This window comes from Narcine bancroftii, chromosome 5, assembly GCF_036971445.1.
Source record: "Narcine bancroftii isolate sNarBan1 chromosome 5, sNarBan1.hap1, whole genome shotgun sequence".
In the NCBI taxonomy this organism is placed as follows: Eukaryota; Metazoa; Chordata; class Chondrichthyes; order Torpediniformes; family Narcinidae; genus Narcine; species Narcine bancroftii.
Genome location: NC_091473.1, coordinates 121,378,473 through 121,397,474, shown reverse-complemented (window position 1 = coordinate 121,397,474; position 19,002 = coordinate 121,378,473). Strand labels below are relative to the sequence as shown.

Genomic DNA, 19,002 nt, shown 5'->3' with positions numbered 1-19,002 from the left:
GTGGACCCAGGACCGATCCTTGAGGAACTCCACTAGTCACCGGCCTCCAATTGGACAAACAATTTTCTACCACTACTCTCTGACACCTCCCATCCAACCATTGCTGAATCCATTTCACTACCTCCTTATTTATACCTAATGGCTCCACCTTTTTTCCTAACCTCCTGTGGGGAACTTTGTCAAAAGCTTTACTAAAGTCTAAATAGACAACATCCACAGCTTTCCCTTCATCAACCTTTTTTGTAACCCCCTTGAAATACTCAATCAGGTTTGTCAAGCATAATCTATCCCTGACAAAACCATGCTGATTACTCCCTATCAATCCCTGTACCTCCAAATATTTGTAAATACCATCCCTCAGAACACTTTCCATCAACTTGCCCACCACAGACATCAGACTCACGGGCCTATAATTCCCAGGTTTACATTTGGACCCTTTCTTAAACAGCGGAACCACATGCGCCACCCTCCAATCCTTTGGCACTACCCCCGTGGCCAGTGACATCCTAAATATCTCTGTTAATAGTCCCACTATCTGTGCACTTGTCTCCCTGAGTGTCCTTGGGAATACTTTGTCCGGACCAGGAGATTTGTCCATCTTTATCTTTTTTAACACTGCCATCACTACCTCCTCGGTTATCCTTATATGCTTCATGACCTCCCCACTATTTTTCTTTACTTCAACTGGTTCAATATTTTTTTCCCTACTGAATACCGAGGCAAAGAAATCATTCAAAATTTCCCCCATTTCCTCTGACATCTCACTCAGCCTACCCTCGCTATCTACAAGGGGTCCAATTTTATCCCTCACTAATCTTTTACTTTTAATGTACCTATAGAAACCCTTTGGATTTATTTTTACTCTGTCTGCCAAAGCCTCTTCGTGCCTTTTTATGGCCTTTCTAATTTCTTTCTTAAGATTCCTTCTACACTCTTTGTAGTCCTCCTTCAAATTCTCAGTTTCCTGCTCTTTATACCTCTTGTACACCACCCTTTTTCTCCTAACCAAATTTACAATATTCCTCGAAAACCAAGCCTCCTATGACTTCCAGCCTTTCCTTTGATCTTCACTGGGACATATCTACTCTGTACCCTCAAAATTTCTTTTTTGAATATCCTCCATTTTTCATTTACATCCTTACCTGAAAATATCCTGTCCCACTCGATACTCCCCAAATCCCTTCTTATTCCTTTGAAATTTGCTCTTCTCCAATCCAGAACTTCAACTTTAGGCCCCTCCTTGGTCTTCCCTAAAACTACCCTAAAACTAACAGAGTTATGATCACTAGACCCAATTTGTTCTCCAACATTTATGTCCGATACCTGACCTAGCTCGTTCCCTAACAGGAGATCCAGTATTACACCGTCCCGAGTCGGTTCTTCTACTAATTGATTTAGAAAACAATCTTGAGCACATTTAACGAACTCTAGCCCATCCAGCCCTCTAACTGTATGGGTATCCCAATCAATGCGAGGGAAGTTAAAATCTCCCATGATCACTACCTTATGATTCTCACACATATACATTATCTCTCTACACATTTGTTCCTCTAGTTTTATTGACCCATTTGGTGGTCTGTAATACACCCCTATTAGCACCCTCATGCCTTCTTCACCCCTCAATTCCACCCAAACAGCTTCACTGGACGATCCCTCCAGACCATCCTGCCACCTCATGGCAGTAATGTCCTCCTTAACAAGCAGAGCAACTCCTCCCCCTTTTTTACCCCCTGATCTATCACATCTAAAACAAATGTATCCTGGAATATTAAGTTGCCAGTCCTGCCCCTCCTGTAGCCAGGTGTCACTAATTGCCACAATATCATGACCCCAAGTATCTCTCCACGCTCTAAGCTCATCTACCTTGTTCACTATGCTTCTTGCATTATAATATATGCATTTCAGAGAATGACCCTCACATATATTCTCTTTTCTACCTTTATCTACCTACATGACCACATCCACGGTCATTAAAGTGCTCTGCACAGTATTCACTCTGTTCGGATACCCCAGTTACGTTCATAGTGACTGGAGATTTGCCTTCATGAGCGAGGAGTTGCGGCAATACTTCCTTTCCAGGGGCATAACTACGAGCAGAACCATCGGATACAATCCCCACGGGAATGGGCAGGTGGAGAGGGAGAATGGTACGATCTGGAAGGCAGTCCTTCCAAATGCCCTGCATGCCATCAGGTCCTTACTTTGCATGGCAACTAACACAATGCCCCATGAAAAATTGTTCTCCTTCCAAGGAGGTCGGCATTGGGAACCACGCTGCCGATTTGGCTGATGACCCCAAAGCCGGTGCTTCTCTGGAAGCATGTTAGAACACACAAAGCAGACCCACTGGTCGAGGAAATGCACCTCCTGCATGCAAACCCCCAGGATGTGCTGGTAAGGTACCCGGACTGACGGAATGATACAGATACAGTGTCCGTTCGGGACCTGGAGTGAGAGGGGGCCCTGGCATAGAAGGCGCACTCAGGCACTGACCAGTCGGCCCCAGGGATCTCCCTGACAAACAAAGTAGTGATCCCATCTCCAATGCGGCCCCCCCCCCTCGAGTGTTCCCTCCAACTGGAGTGTTCCCCACCCCCATTGTTACAAACAAATCCCCATCCTACTGACCCGGTAGATACAGACACTGTTCAGCCCTGCTGAGCGAACAAGCCACCGTTCCGCAGGAACCAATGATACAGCCAACAGTACTTTGGAGATCTCATCACTGAATAAAACCACTGATTGCCCCACATCTCTCCACTGAAATTCATTCAAAAAATGGAGGAGTGTGTGGTGGAACACGGTACTGCTGGCTGTCCAGGCATGTCCTCACTGGGCTGGGCAGGCTGGCCCGCCTTCTGTACCTGTAGCCCCTCCCCATAAGATCCCCTAATAAAGGCTGAGAGCCCTAGTCTCCTCGCTCATACCTGCCTTGGACAGGAGCCAGCAGCATGTAGAAGCATGTCTGGGTCTTCTGATCAATAAAGCCTTGACTCTTGCTTCATGTCTGTGAGTAGTCATTGATCATACCTCAACGTCTTTCTTAAATCTTTTTCTCTTTCACCTTAAACCTATGCCCTCAAGTTCAAAAATCATCAATCCTGGAAAGTAGACTGTGAGCATTTACTTGCATGCTTTTCATGCTTTTATAAACCTCGAAGATCAGACCTCAGCCTAATATACTCTAGGGAGTTAAGATTCAGCCAATCCAGCCTCTTCCTATAATTCAAGGCCCTCCAGGATCCACTGAATCCATCAACCTTGCCCTTCCTTCTAACAGAAAAATGCTGACCCAGAACTTTTCTATCTCACTTTTCAAACCTATCAACTTCCCTTACCTATAAACATCCTTTCCCAATCAGCCTCCAAGTTCCCGCCCTATGTCTCCAAAATTAGCCACATTTAACTTGTGGACCAGTTCTATCTTCCTCCATAACTATTTTAAAACTAATGGAACTGTGCTCAACTATACTGGAAAGATTTGTGTTGTGGGATTATGCCACAGACCAGGTCCTGACTGAGAGGTTAGAGCAAATGACACTCAAATTGAGGAAGTTTTTGGCTTGGTCCTCTCGATATTAACCAGAAGTTCTTTTCCTCTAATAAGCATGAGCATAAAGCCCTGCAAAATGTAGTGGACATGGCCTAGGACATCATGGATAAATGGCCTCTCCTCCTCCTCCCCTCCCCCACCCCCAAACCCCCCCACTGCACCCCCCCCCTCCGCCCAACATCAAGAACATCTACAGGGAACACTGCCTTTTTAGAGGACAGCAGCAATCATTAAGGATCCACACCACCCAGCACATGCTCTGTTCTTGCTGCTACCATCAGGAAAGAGGTACAGGTGCCACAAGACTCACACCACCAGGTTCAGGAACAGCTGCTACCCCTCCATCACTCCACTATCAGACCCCTCAACAATAAACTCAATCAAGGACTCATTTATGGCCCCTTAATTTTGCACTTCATTGATTTTTTTCTCTCTTTCTGTATTGCACGGTTTGTTTACATTTATTTCATTGTTTACATCTATATGTTGAGTCAATTTTTTTTGCAATACCAATAAGTGGCAATTCTGCCTGCAAAAAACATATCTCAAGGTTATATGTGATGTCATGTATCTAGTCTGACAATAAATCTGAAATCTAAAACCTTAGAAATAATGGCTGAGTTTGAAGCTGTTCTAGTATTGCCCATAGCATGTTCTGCTGGGATTAGTTAGAGTTTATCTGGAGTTGAATATTTGCACAGCAAAGAGTTGAAGATCTGCAGTGAATTTTATCCAGGTGAATGTGCCAAAGTGTGCCTGTCAGAAACATTAACTACTGACTTCATGGCAAGGATCACAGAAAAAGCCATTGCCTGATGCCCATACCAGGGTACTGCAAGTGCATTTCAGACTGGGCAATGTGGGAAGGAGACCTGAAAGATGCACTGGTTTTCTCAACCCTATGTAGATGAGCATGGCAATCATTAATTCTTACTGTTATTTCTCAGGTTAGGAATTGTAAACTCCAGAGTTGTGATCTCAGCACACTCTCTCTGACACTAACTGTGTTGTTTGCTACAGGCAGTAAGTAAAAGTCAATAGCAAGCAGGAATAATTAAGCAAAGTGTTAGCTGGAGAGAAAAAAATATATAATTAGTTTACATGTGGAAAGCAGCAAGGAAAAACCCCCTAAATGCATGGAACAAACTACTGTGCAGTCGATATTAAAAGGCAAAAGGGAATCACCAAGAAATTTCAGAAACCTTTTTTTCTTTTAGCAATCTGTATCTGCAGGCAAGATGCCCAATAGTTCACATGGAAGGTTGTCACAATGGACAGAGGCTTAAATGAAGGTAGACGGCAATGGATGTTCAAACGTGATCAATGGATTTTTCAGATCTAAATGAAACTGTTGACTTGAAATGCACAGCTTGTTGTTTTCCAATGAACTGGGTGCATGGAATCAGGCACCAATTTTAATAGCTGCTGCTTGATAAAACACTACTGACATGACAGTGAATTACAAAACAGGTTTGGTCTAATGTAAATATCTTAATTGCTTGTTCATGTAGCCAATATATTTTGCAGAAGTGTGGATGACAATGAGAATTAAAGAATTGGTGAAGGTGAAGATGGGTACCACCATGTCCTAAAATAATGTAAAATGTCGGAGATAATCTTGTCACTGCCAGTGAAATATTGTCTTCATGAAATTTTAAGAACCAAATAGATTTTATGAAGGAAAGACTGTCAATTACTGACAAGTTATTGACTCAGTGGTAGCATGCAAATCCTGGCCATTCTGATATCACTTGATATAGTAAAAGTCTTTGATGGAATAGGATGTGGGTAAGTACATTGCACTGTAATGTTCTGGATTGCAGGCATGTGGGTATTTGAGCACGATATTCAAATTACTGGGAATTGCAAAACCTCACCTTTGTGATGTTCTGTTCTGAGATCAATGATAGGATAAATAATAGTAAATGCAGAGCTGCCAACAGGTAATGTCATCAGCACAGGGCAATCATTCTTTATGTTATTGGCAAACATTGGTATGTGCAGGTAAGTTTGTATGAGCAAGAATGCATGTGTTTAAGCCTGCTCATTTATGTGTTTGTTTATGAATGAGAACAGCTGCTTAAATGCATTTCTTCTGAGTATTTTTATGACCTTTGCTCATGAATGCACTGGAGATTCTGCTGTCAATGGGAAAAATGTTAAATTGAATTGATCAAACAAATTGAAATAAGTGAAAATGCAACGTAATGGTTTGTGGAGCATGGAAGTAGATGAGCTACATGGTGGGGCGGATTTGTGGGTAATAATTGGAGGGCCTGAGGGAGTGTCTCCTTGACAAGTATATTTTTTAAAAATTAAACTTGATTCATAACATTTGCAAATAAATAATGTAGCGCATTTGTATGTTTCCATCCACAATACAAGACAGATCATTTCACTTATTTACAAGGTTAACATTATATCAGCTGACATCAATTTTCCTTTTGCATATATTGCATGACCAAATAATCCAAGGGGATTTTAAATGTGTTTCAGCCTTTCAGTGCACAAGATGGCCTTTGCTATTGCTGCACCCCACCACGTTCTTCAGCATATAATACTCCACAGGAAAATATATACTTTTAGTTTAAGTCAACCACACTCCATAGGCAGGTCCCTTTTAAGTAACACCGAAGATGACCTCATTAAGGCTGCAACAGCTAGCTTTCGCATGATTGGCCCACACTCGCCACAGCTCACATGAATCAACAAAAATCCTTGAAATGCAACAACCTTGTTTATTGTTTTAAGTCGATTAATTTGTCTTTAGCATTTTTTTTGTGTTAGAAGTGCAGTTTTAATGCATTTGGTTATTATTGTAAGCAAAATATTGTAACCAAAAGCTAGATTTTGCACTGATCTGTTCTGAAAAAAATTGAACTCTAAACTGCTTCAGTGCTAATGCTAATGGGTACTCCAATTTATAACTACAGCAACTTTAAGTGTTTTTGGAAGATTTGTATCTCAACTCTGCTACCAATATAAGTCATCTGAATCTTTCCTATTCCAGCTTGTTTCAATTACTAACTCTCATGCTAACTAAGATGAAAAATATTCAAATCTCAGATGAATTAATTGCCAATAATACACAAACATGATTAATTTGGCAGTGTGGATTAAACTATTAATATCAAAGTTATTATTCTATGAATCAATCAAGTAGTAATTCAACAATGCATTAAACCCTAAATCAAATCTGCATTATAATAGACAGAGCTGTAAGAAGTTTTAATAATAACACCTTGGCTTATTTGTGTTAGATCTGCTACTGTGGCATTGGTTAAATCCTTAAATTACTGGTAACTATTGTTTTATCACCCAGCGTCTCTTTCTTTGGCTTGGCTTTGCGGACGAAGATTTTTGGAGGGGTAATGTCCACGTCAGCTGCAGGCTCGTTTGTGGCTGACAAGTCCGATGCGGGACAGGCAGACACGGTTTCAGCGGTTGCAAGGGAAAATTGGTGGGTTGGGGTTGGGTGTTGGGTTTTTCCTCCTTTGCCTTTTGTCAGTGAGGTGGGCTCTGCGGTCTTCTTCAAAGGAGGTTGCTGCCCGCCGAACTGTGAGGCGCCAAGATGCACGGTTGGAGGCGAGATCAGCCCACTGGCGGTGGTCAATGTGGCAGGCACCAAGAGATTTCTTTAGGCAGTCTTTGTACCTCTTCTTTGGTGCACCTCTGTCTCGGTGGCCAGTGGTATTAAAGTGACAAACTTCGGTGCTGAAAATAACATTGGAAAACAATTTTTTCAAAAGGTTTTCTTGCTGAAAAAAATGGCAGTTATGATAGACAACTTCAAGCTGAACTCAAAGATAATTTCAGATTTGCTGTATCGTGTAGGAAGTTGGAGAAACATTTAATGAACTTTTACTGAATTTAGCATGTTTAATCGGATAATGACGCTGACACGTGGTTCAACTGATCTAAAACTCATTGGCTGCTGATTTTCCTTTGTACTCAGCATCTGATGCCTCTCGTCTCAGGGACCAACAATAGTCGGCCAGCATTGATGGATTCCAGTTACCCTGATACCGCTTTTCCACGGTCAGAATATCCTGGGAAACGAGAAAAGGCACTCTTGAGGGGTCTGATTAGTAGCCGTGCACAAGAGCATGGAGTGTCTCGGGGAGGGCTTCTTGCCAGTAGTCAACAGACCAGCCTTTGGATCTCAGGGCCAGCAGGACTGCCTTCCAGATCATCCTGTTTTCACGCTCCACCTGCCTGTTGCCCCTCGGGTTGTAGCTAGTCGTACGACTAGCCGTAATGCCTCTTGCTACCAGGACCTGGCGCAGCTCCTCAGTCATGAAGCCAGACCCCCAGTCACTATGGATGAATGCCGGGTATCTGGACATGGTGAAGGTCTGAGTCAGTGCCATGATAATGGTGGCTGTGGAGGTGTCAGGCCAAGTGATGGTGAAGGGAAAACGAGAGTATTCGACTATGACCATGAGGAAGTAGGTGCTCTTGCTTGTGGAAACCAGGGGGCCCTTGAAGTCGATACTGAGCCATTCGAAGGGCCGAGTGGCCTTGACAATGTGGGCCTGTGGCAGACGGAAGAAGTGCAGTTTGCACTCCACACAGACCCTGCGTGACTCGGTCATGGTCCGGACTTCTTGGACGGTGAAGGGGAGGTTCCGGGACTTGATGAAATGGTAGAGGCGCGTGACGCCCGGGTGACAAAGGGTGTCGTGCAGTGCCTGCAGCTGGTTGGACTGCACGCTAGTGTAGGTCCAGGATAGGGTGATGGGGGAGTCGTTGAATTCCCCAGTCTGTACTGGATGTTGTAGCTGAGCGTGGCCAACTCGATTCTCCAGCGCAAGATCTTGTCCTTCTTGATCTTGCCTTTGTGGGTGGTGCTGAACATGAAAGCCACTGCATGTTGATCGGTGAGGAGGGTGAGCCTCCTGCCTGCCAGGTAGTGGCTGGTGCTGGGCTTTATGATACCTTCCACCTGAAGCCACCTCACTTCTGCCTTAATGAAGGCCCGGTCTTCCACGCAATAGCACCTGCTTTTGGCAGCTGTAGGCTTTTAATCTGACGTAAGGTAGTTGAAGAGGGCGAGAAGGGTTACCCGTAGCATGGAGAAGCTGCAGGTGGATTGGGGACAGTCACTGGACTGTGTGTTGTGGAGTGTAGGTGGGGGAAGGTGAGGGTAAGGCTTTGGAGGTGGTTATAGAAGTCCAGCCCTCAGAGGACTGAGGCATAGAATTGGGGCCTGAACCCTTGGTATGTTGCCCCCCCCCCGTCAATTCCACTGAGTAGCGCCCGAGGGCTGTGATGGAGTGGTCCTAGGCAGCAAAAGCGATGGAAAAGTTTGTGGGATAGATTTTGAGATTTAGTGTCCAGGCCACATTCGGGTGCATGAAGTTTTCAGTAATACCACTATTGAACAGGCATTTTGTTACCTTTCCATTGACAGCGATGTGCATCATTGAGTGCCGAGTCCATGAGGAATGTCCCTTTTTAAGGTGGTAGAAGCTAGGACCATCTTTGGGTCCGAGTCTCTGCTCCCTGATGGATGAGGTGAGTAGCGGCCAGCAGCTTCCTTCCGAGATGTGGATGATTGGGTATGCACCCATGTTGACTGCGTTGTCCCATCGATGTACAGTCAGGTCCCAGCTGGCTCAACATGGTGGTGCCCGGTGGACGTAGGTGGCAGCAGTGAAGCTGGAGGTGATGTCATCCGAGTGAGTGCAAGTGATATCTTCGGTGCAGACGGAAGTCATCTGGAGGAAGATGGTAGCGGCCAGGGTGAGCACACTGCAGCGGTGCGGGTCGGTGACTGGGCCGGAAGTGACGTCAGCGGTGAAGGTGGAAGTGGCGGGGCGAGTAATGGCATTGCTCAGTCCTCGCATGTGGTGGCATTCGGTAGGGCTTCCAGCTGGTCGCAGAGGGCCACAGCACTCCCGACAGGCCTGGAAAGGCATACCTTTACGAAGTGGCCTTTCTTCCTGCATCAGGAGCAATGTGAGTTCCTCGCCGGGCAGCCTTTGAGGGATCACCTATCTGACCCACACCGAGACCCACAGTACTTACAGGTCATCTCCTCCACATAGAGTCCTTCGGCAATAGTGGTCATTTGCATCTGCCAGGCTAAAGTTGGGGGAGTCAGGCATCGAAGTCCTCTGCATGATGAGCTGCAGCCTCCAGGGAGCAGACCACCTCCACTGCTCTGGTAAGTGAGGCAATGCTTTCCTCCAGCAGCTTCTGTCGGACACTTCTTGAGCGCAGCCCTCGCATGCAGGTGTCCTGGATCAGTCGCTCCACTTCTCATTCGATCAATCCAGACTCGGTCAGGCACGGACAGGCTAGCTTATGCAGGGCCCCAAGATAGGCATCTGCCATCTCACCTGGCTGCTGGGACCTAATGCTGAGCAAGTACCGGGCGTAGACCATGTTTGTCAGGGGCTTGTACATGCTATCCAGGACAGCCATCGCAGGTTCATAGTCCATGCAGTCCTTGATGGCCTAGAAACCTCGTGGTCCCAGCTTGGTGCTCCGCACCATGAGCTGTTTCTGGTTGGTGTGGATCACCTCAGCTTGTGTTAGGATGTTTGCCTCAATCGCATGTTTCCAGATCTCGAAGCGTGCCTGGGCATCCGGGTGTTGAGGGTCAATCTCCAGGCTCCCGATCATCAGAAACGTCTCCATGGTCTCTCTAAAACTTCTGCTGAAATAAAGTGTGGTGCACTGAAGTAGCAGCGAGCAAGTACGAAACTCAAAAGACTGTACAAGAAGCTTTATTGCAGTAAAATTCTGAACACCAATTCAAGCTTTAGTGGCTCCCCGTGTGACTGGCTCAGGAGGGGCCAGCTCAGGTTTATATTCAGGTTGGCTGATTGACAGCCAGCCAGGTGGAGTCAGTCCTGCAGGTACAAAGATCGCCCCTGCAGTAGGTTGGTGGTCGTATCACCGCACCTACAAAGGGTCTGGATGATGGGTGGAGGTCAGGCAAGGGGAAAAGGTAACTCATGTACTAGGGTCCACACAGTGGTGTTGCTGTGGAGGACTCTGATGAGTGCCACAGTGGGATAGATTATGCAAGAAGGCTGATAGTCAGGCTACTTGACACATTGACAGATGTTCCAAAAGTTGTGCATTTCTTTTCATTGAGTTTTTGGGGATCTGGGTATTCCTGACAAGATCAGCTTGTATTGTCCATCCCTAATTGTCCTTGAGAAGATGGTATTGAATCACTGCAGTATTTCCAAGTCAGGATGATGTGTGATTTGGAGGGAACCTGCAGATGGTGATGTTCCCATGTGCCTGCTCTACCAGTGACAGTATGTGTAGGTTTGGGATGTATTGAAGGATAACCAAACTGAGGAATTGTAGTGCATTTTGCAGATGACAAATACTACGGCAAATGTGCACCTGTGATGGCAGAGTTGATGTTATGATCCATCGATGGGTTGCCAATCAAAGGTGATGCATTTTCATGGGTGTTGAGCTTGCTTTAATTTTTTTATTTTTAAACAACTTTAGCTGTATAGCACTGTAACAGGCAAATTCGTCCCTACGAGTCTGTGCTGCCCATTTTATCTCCCATTACCCTACACCCTGGTACATTTTTGAAGGGTGGGAGGAAACCGGAGCCCCTGGAGAAAACCCACACAGACACTGGGAGAACGTACAAACTCCTCACAGGCAGCACAAGATTTGAGCTCAGGTCCGGTCCTGATCGCTAGCGTTGTAAAGCCGTTGCGCAAACTGCTACACCAACCGTGTAACTTCTTGAGAGTATTTTGGAGCACTGCTTGTCTGGGTGTATTCCATCACAATTCTGCTTGTAGATGTTGGATAGATATTGAAGTGCCACAAGTCTTCAACACAGGTCTCTGACCTGCTCTTGCAGCCATTGTATTTATGTGGCTGGTCCAGCTCAATTTCTGGTCAATCACAAGTCCCAGGATATAAATGATCAGATATCTGGCAATGGTAATGCCATTAAATGTCAAGGCACTTAGGTTCCTATGTTAGACATGGTCATTGCCTGGCACATTTGCAACATAAATGTAACTTGTGCCTGAGTATAGTCTAGGCCAGCCATTCTCACAGGGACCATATGGCTGCCCTGGAGGATGCAGCTCATTTAAGGAAGTGGGGGGGGGGGGGGCACAGACTGAAATCATAAAATATTTTTTAATGTAGCCAGTAGGAGAAAAGCATAGAAGAAGCAACTAAACTTGACTGCTTCACAGGGAGAGGCCCATAAACTTTAAGCAGAGTCCTAAGGGGGTCATAGCCCCAAAAAAGATTGAGAATGGCTGGTCTAGGCATCCTTACATGTGGGGCTGGACCGCTTCGTTTGCAAAGAAATTTCAAGTGGAGTAGGACATTATGCAATCAAGCTTGGGGAAAATTAGAGATAGACTGTAGAATGATATGAATGTGGAACAAATGTATGGGCAAGCATGTGGGAGTCCAAGGAGATGTAAGAAAGAGAGGTGAGGTGGTTCAAGATTTCAACCAGTGAAAAAATGAAAGCTACAGGCTCCTCTCCTTTGATGTTGGAGTTAAAGCTGGGAAGACAAAGGTGAGGGATCATGGGGCAGAAATATACACTTGATCACCTGTGACAAACATACAATGTGGCAAAGGCTGCACATTGCACTGCATTTCTGACATTTTTTTGGTCTAATATGTTGTGTAGCTGTATTTTTGTATGTTTTACAACAAATTTCTACTATGTTTTGAGAAGGAAGATCTTGTTTGTCATTGCCAATTCGTTTAGCTACTGGGTGAATTCAGATGAGTGAAGGAAGACATTATTTGGGGTCAACTTACCAGCATGGTGGCAAATAAACTGAAGAGTCTTGTATGCATTAAAATGTGGGAACTCATATTGTTCCCCTGAGGAAGAATTTGGCTCATTAGTAGACTAAATCATTATTCTTTCAGCTATCTAAAAATGCCCCCTAAAAGCTGTTTATTGAGTTGGTAAATTCTTAATGGATTAAAATACTTAACATGAGCTTGAATTTAATATGATGTAATCCATTAATAATGGAAGTTGTGTGGTTATTTGTAGATTAAAAAGGTAAGGGCTTAATGTGAGTATTTAACATCAAACATTTTTACTTTTGCATACAGTATATACAAGAGGCAAAAATTAATTGAGCAAGATCCCACAAGGTGCATTGATTAAGCATGAAGTTATCTATATGTTGAAAAAGACAACAAAAGTTTACTAGTCTTTGAAAGAGGTATCAGCTTATCTTGGATCCCTGAAAACTGGAGATTTTGATGAGGCTGCACATGCCGTAGTCTCACCTGATTAGTTTGGGGTACAAGGCTCATGCTGTCACTGTGTGCCAAATAGGAAAAGAAAATTCCTACCGTTCATCACTTGTCACTTTGACAAACTTAGAATAAAAATAAAAAGGGCATCACGAGAAAGTTTATCCACACTCCGTACGTGCTAATGTTTCAGTGAGGAGGGGTCGGTTGTTCTTCTATGCCATATCTAAGTAATCCTGATATAAGTGATGGCTATATGAAATCTGAAGCTGCCTTGATAAATGGGAAAGCCTTTACCAAAAAAAACTGCTCCAACATATATTTTTAATGGCCCGATTGTTCGATTTAATTCCTGTGCAGGTTTTTCTTTTTAATGTGAAAATAGTCATATTTTGTCCCAGATTAGTACAGATAACAGCTGACAGACCCTCCTGCTCAAGGTATTTGCTGGACATAATTCATTCATAAACCAGTAATGCAGCCATTTATCATCTGAATTTTTTCTCGCCCTCTCTGTCTCTGCTCCCGGCTCTCCTGAGTCTCTGAGCTCTGATGTATTAGCCGGCATATGCAAGCTATGAATTATCTGCTGAACAGAGTCAATTATCCACTATAGAAATGAGAGCCTGGGTGCCAATAGCCTGGAGGGGTCCTGCTGTATTTACGGTATGAAAGCAGAGAGAGAAAGAGAGAGGGAGTGAAAAAGATCACCTCCCCCAAACTACTCCCAATCAGTTTAAGCTAAAGGAACTATTGGAACTTTTAATGCAATAATCCATTTTTATATGCCATTTTTATGACTGCTTTAATGGCAATATGTTTTATAATAAACCCTTCAGTCTACTAACAAATTTTCTGTCAGTTGCTTTCTTTCACTTTTTTCAGGTCTCTCCTCAGCTTTCAATCAAAGAACTCAGATTGACTGAAGTGACTAATAGAATGGACAGCTAATGGAGTATTGGATAGTTTTTTTTTCAGTCCCCAGCTACAGGCCTATATGCCTTTGTCATGTAGAGGTACCATTGATTTTTTTTCTCTCTCTCTCCCTTCTGCAAGTAGTGCCTCGTCCCAGCATGTTTGCCGCACAAAATCACCACAAGCTCAGTGAGTGACACGAGTGACACTTAGGGAAATGAGGCCATTAGACAGAATTATAGGGGTGCTTGATGGATCAGTAATAGGCTCTGATGATGGAATTTAACACAGACCCCCACCAGGGACAGGTCTAATATACACTTCAGCAGATCCTTTAATAAACCCCCTTTCAATATTTTGAGCTGTGAAGTTTTAGTGTACTAAAAATAAAATCCTCTTCCCTTGCACCAGTAATCTATACAGGAATTTGTATACCTATGCATATGTCTCCATACATTTATGCTATATTTTTCTTCTGTCATCAGAAATCTTATTAAGGGTTTTGGGAATAACTCTCATGTTTTTTCAAAGAAGTGCAGTAAGCAGACAAAGAAGGTAAATTTGCTAAGCTGTAAATTGTTTAAAAGATTAAACTGCTATCCTCTTTATTCTTAATGTTTATTCAAGACAACAAAATTACAGGTTAAGTTGAGAGGTACGTTTTTACCCTCTTTTTTAACCTCTTTGCAAGACAGCACTGGCTTCTCTAAATCCTCTTTTGGCTTTAATCTGAATATAAAGATGCGGAAAGGATTAAATTCTGCTGGTGAATAAACCGTTTGTTTGTGCCAGGATCCATTAGACTGCTTTTAAGGTGGTTTACGTTACTTTCAGTTGTTTGCCTCAAGCAGGTAGGAGGAACAAATACATATCCAAACAAAGAAAGCTCTTAGTTGTGTTGTTGGAACCAAAAATGTAAAGATGCCATTGCTTTTATCAACATTCTGCAGTTTTTGCCTGGCTGCCAAGAAAAGATTAAATTTACAATAAATTGGAAACCCTCAGAATCAACTGACCTCACACTATTATGTAAACCATTTAGTGGTCTGTGAAAGAAAAGCAGTTATGAATTATGTGTATATTTCTGAGGGGCAAAAGCACTTGATTTTTATATTATAATGTATCCTGATTTGGACTAAGGGACATTGTATGCTGGAACAACCCTTTAATCTGCATTTGGACCATGTCTGACGTGTGTGTGTGTGTGTGTGTGTGTGTGTGTGTGTGTGTGTGTGTGTGTGTGTGTGTGTGTGTGTGTGTGTGTGTGTGTGTGTGTGTGTGTGTGTGTGTGTGTGTGTGTGTGTGTGTGTGTGTGTGTGTGTGTGTGTGTGTGTTGAATGGAAGGCTAGATGGTGCAGTAGGTAAAATGTACATCTTTTTTCTCCTGGAGCTAAAATTATGAAACCAGCAGAGATAGAAAATAAACCTTTACCCAGTGGTGGTTCTACACACTAGGCCTGATGCCTGCGGCTCGAGATTCTGGGTTTGAATCTACCTGTGAGGATGAAGGTTTACTGTTCAATTTTGAATGCGATGCAGGAGTTTGAATCAGTTTCAGAATAAAAATCTTCAAATCTAAATTATATATTGAGCACAGTAACAGGCCCTTCTGCCCTCCATGTCTATGCCACTCAATCACATCCAATTAACCTATAACCCCATACATTTTGAAGGGTGGGAGGAATCCAGATCACCTGGAGGAAACCCAAACAGTCATGGAAAGAATGTACAAACTCCTTACAGACAGGGCCAAATACGAACCTGGGTCACTGGCGCCATAATAGTGTTGCGCTCACCACTATGTTAACTGCACCGCCCGTCTTTAAACAATTCAAGGTTATAGAATTTCCACACCATTAAAACCTTACTCTCTGAAAATGTCCTAAAGTTCTTTTCTTTTTGTGCAATGCACATGGCACATCCGAAGGAAGCTTGTGCAGCAGAATAAAGGATCCCTCTGTTCTGGGTAGGCCACTCTAGTTTTTCAGTTCCATTCTCATAGAGGAAGTAAAAAGAAATAAAGTTAGTAAAATGTTAAATTTTGACATCTTCTCAATTAGCTTCCTCTGTGATTGTTCTGGTTTGAACTTTTTGTCAACGTGTATCCTCAGATATCTCTAATTTCTAATGAAACAGAATACAGCAGCCTGCAGGTATGGGTTCAGGAGGGAAAATATTTTAAATTTATGTTAGACTCTTGAAGTAATAAGTGCAATAGGAAATTGAACATAAGAGGGACAATCAAAAGCCCAGAAATGCTTGACAAGGATGATAAAATAACTGAGAAGATATAGCTATCAATAATTTTTAAGCATCCAGGACTTTTGTTTTTCTGCTGTAGAATGGAAGATGAAGCACAATTTGATAGAAGGGTTTAGGATAATTTTATGGTTTGAAAACTGGGACTCCAAATATTATTTTCAATTGGAGATTGAAATTAGGACAAAAGTGGGTGGGTACAATTATAAAATAGCCACTAATGGTTGTATTTAATAATGTATAAGGGGAATAAGAATGAAGACATGTGTGCCAAATGTTTTAGTTGAAGGAAACCAAGGGAAATCAGTTCAAATGGGAAGAGATCATTGGGAACAACATAAAGGAAGCTGCCCACCTTGAATGTATTTATATTCCTCCATCCTCACCAAACAAAAATCCACAATTTCTATATATATTCTCAATAGTTTTTTTCTTTATGTACCCCTTTGAATCCTTTTACCATTTTAATCATCATATTTACACCATAGATTAAGAGAATCGCAACCTGCCCTCGTATCACAGCAGAGATTTTTGTATCTCTCCTTCAGTGTCCCTAATCTTAATTCTCCAGATGAGATCTGACCATGGTTCTGCAGATAAAGCTTGGTTCCTTCATTCTGGGATTCCAAACCTATTGAAATACAACCTGCCATTCCAATATCCATTTGATTAGCTTTGGTGCAAGCCAGTAAGTACAAAAATAATACATAACAAATATTCCTATTTTCCCAAAGTGGAGCACATTCCAGAATACTTTCACTTCGTCGATCAATTCCTTGCTTTTAGTTTTAAAGTTCAGTTTTTATATTAATGGCATAGGACAAGCCCTTTGGCCCACAATGTTGTGCTGATCCATGTAAATCTGTTCCAAGATCAATCTAACTCTTGCCTCCTTCACAGTCCATAGCCCCCATTTTCCTTCCATCCATGTGGCTATCTGAGTGCCTTTTAAATGTCCCTATTATATTCTGCCTCAACTGCTATCCCCCAACAGGGCATTCTAGATACCTTCCATTCCGTGTGTGAAAAAAATTACATTTGACATCTCCCCTAACCTTTCCTCCACTCACCTTAAAAAGATGTCCTCAGGGGTACTGAAATATTGTCCAGTAACTTGAAGATTCAACTCCCTGTTCCATTATCCAAGCCACAGATCTGGAGAATAGCCTGAAAAAGACCATTGCAGCAACCTGCTGTTCACAGATGTTCCTTTTTATATCTACCATAAATACTCGAAATATTTGAGGATCTTGGCACCAATTTTTTGGGTCAAATTCGGGGCGGCTCATATTCAGGACTATGGTATCATTTTCTTTATTGCATCTTTGTATTTTTTGCATTCAATGCATCTTAATCCACAAATTATCAAAATAAATAATGATAATAAAACAAAAATAATTACCGATAATAAGTTTTTATTGACAGTATGCTTGCAAAATAATGAAGTAAACATTTACTGTCATAAGGCTTTCAAACGCAGAAGTTAATTTAACAACTTCAGCACCGGATAAAGCATCACAATCATCTTCTTCATCCATGCTGTTCTTCAACTGAGCTAGTACATCTGCTTCTTCTTCATCATCCCAGTCACCCCATAGATAATCATCTTCTGTGTCATCCAGTGCATTCAAAGTTCCACATTTCATGACAATAATGGTGGTTTTCATTTCCTTCCATGAATCAATGATTCATTCACTGATCTGATACCGTGATGGACCTGCTACTGCCGCCTTTTGGGTATGTTTTTCTCCTTCACATATCCAGTTACTCCATCTCAATTCTCATCATGTTCTTAAATGGCTTATTGATACTAATGTCCATTAATTACAAAACACGTGTAGGTCTGTCAAGAATTACAATCACGCAAGAGGTCATCAACAATATTCTTCACTAAATGTCCCAGATGAGCAAGCACTTCTTCTTGTATAAGCCACCAGGTCGCAACTTCCAAACTTACCTTATCCATTTTCTACAACTGCCTTCATCTATCCAGCCTTGTGGATGGATGTACATGGACAACAATTCCTTTTGGCAATTTCTCCTTTAGCTAACTTTTTCTCCTAAAAACAATTGGCTTTAATTTAGTACCACTGGCTATACAAGAAAGAACTAAAAGTAAACCTACTTTTCTCATGCCAGCTGATTTTCACCAATACTGTTTTGTTTTCTCCTGAATGGTTCACTGCTCGATTCTCTGGCATGTCAAATGTAACTGGTATTTCATCCATGTTCTCATTGCATGATAACTTGTAGCCTTCCTTCTTCTGGTGTCTGATTACAAACTGGTGAAACTGAAATATTTTATCATTCAGATCAGCAGGCAGCTTTTGTGAAATCTTAGTTCTCTGCCAAAGTGTGAAGTCATACCGCGTCATGAACCTTGAGCATCATCCAGCCCTTCTTGTAAATATCCAAAATTATTTTCCTCCTTGCTTGGGTGGATTTGAATGGCACCACGAATAACTCATTTTCCACCTTGATCATTTTCAAGCACCCACTCAGCAACATTTTTTTTCCATTTGTGACCACTTGCTAGGTTTACCACTGTCAGCACTCTTTCTTTCAAGCATTGACTGAAACATGTTTGATATCTTTCTCCAGTCTTTCACAAGTTTCTCCAACACACACATTGCTCTTGCTGCTAAAACAGATATTTATCTTCTCAGCAATTAAAAAAAAATACTTTTAGTTGAAATGCTGCTGTATATTTTTTGGGTTTTTTTTTCTGGTGGGGATTTTGAAACAAACTGGAGGCAAAGTTTTGAAATCACAAGTGGTGTTTGCAAGCTGAGCTGCAAACAGAGGCTGTGACCCTTTCTCACACTTGACCCTTTTTAACATTTCCGCACCAAATTTTTACGTGCTTTACATTTTGAAAATAGGCTATTTTTGAACCAAAAAGGAGGTGGGAGGGGGACTTTTACATGGGCCATACAGAAACCACATGATTTTTGGGCCAAAAAGGGGGTGGGGGGGTTGAAACAGGTTGACTATTACACAGGATTGCCTTTTACATGAGTATATATGGTGCTCTCTGCCTT

General features: G+C 42.6%; 1 long non-coding RNA gene across 4 annotated transcripts in view; it reads right to left on the bottom strand.

Moving 5' to 3' along the window:
• Positions 1-19,002, bottom strand: part of LOC138762791 (uncharacterized) — an 89,713-nt gene that overhangs the window by 57,388 nt on the left and 13,323 nt on the right. For all 4 annotated transcript variants that reach the window (XR_011357148.1, XR_011357150.1, XR_011357149.1 and 1 more), the window contains exons 2-3: positions 17,032-17,128; positions 15,571-15,697 (exon numbers count right to left, since the gene is read on the bottom strand). This is a non-coding gene — a long non-coding RNA (uncharacterized lncRNA). The remainder of the gene's footprint in view (positions 1-15,570; positions 15,698-17,031; positions 17,129-19,002) is intronic.